The sequence below is a fragment of the Trichechus manatus genome, unplaced genomic scaffold, assembly GCF_000243295.1.
Source record: "Trichechus manatus latirostris isolate Lorelei unplaced genomic scaffold, TriManLat1.0 scaffold00002, whole genome shotgun sequence".
Lineage (NCBI taxonomy): Eukaryota > Metazoa > Chordata > Mammalia > Sirenia > Trichechidae > Trichechus > Trichechus manatus.
Window position 1 is genome coordinate 45,069,649 of NW_004443938.1, and position 766 is coordinate 45,070,414.

The following is a 766-nucleotide window of genomic DNA, read 5'->3' on the forward strand; positions in this document are numbered from 1 at the left end:
TTGCAGGCAAAATAATTCTGTTTAATCAGGTTCAGATTGCTTAAATGCTCAAAGAGTTTATTACAAGAGTAACTAAGAAAAAGTATAGGGAAGGTTTCTACATTACAGGGATACTCAAGATGTTTCAGCAGTTTTTGGGTTGAGCTGATGAGCTTTGACAGGTCATGAGGTGATTTAAATGATTTAAGAAGCTCTCAGAACCGGAACAAATTTATTTAAGGGTTACAATAAAATTTAACCAAGACCTTTGGTTTAATTTACCTGATATAAAAGCAATTTTTCAGGGAAATATAACCTGATCATTTATATGTTAGAGATGATGAATGCAGAGCTGTAATAACATTCGAGAACTGCAAAAACAACTCAAACCATTCATACCTGATAGTGTATGACCGCACTCGTCTATATGCGGTATGAACTGTCAACTCTTATTGATTAAATATTAATGAATATTAAAAAAATAAATTTTCTGCAATCATGCTGCTTTAATAACTGTCATTTCAATGCACCCTTCCAGCCTCTTCTCATATACACATGCTTTCTTTGATAGTGGTAACTGTAATTTAAATGTAGCTATACTATCAATTTTTTTCATAAATTACTATATATAATCCCCTCAGTGTCCAGAGATGCTTTTAATCATCATCCTACTGGTATTTACAAGGACATGAAATGAATATTAGCCTAAATACAAATGCCAAAGCATACTGGTGGAGACATGATTTTTGTATATATTATAAAAATACAATAATATATAATCTCAACA

At 31.3% G+C, this 766-nt stretch overlaps 1 protein-coding gene across 1 annotated transcript in view; it reads right to left on the reverse strand.

Annotated features, from left to right (window-relative positions):
• Positions 1 to 766, reverse strand: part of LAMA2 (laminin subunit alpha 2) — a gene marked incomplete at its 5' end in the record, with an annotated part of 457,095 nt that overhangs the window by 187,938 nt on the left and 268,391 nt on the right. The gene's annotated exons all lie outside the window — the stretch shown is intronic.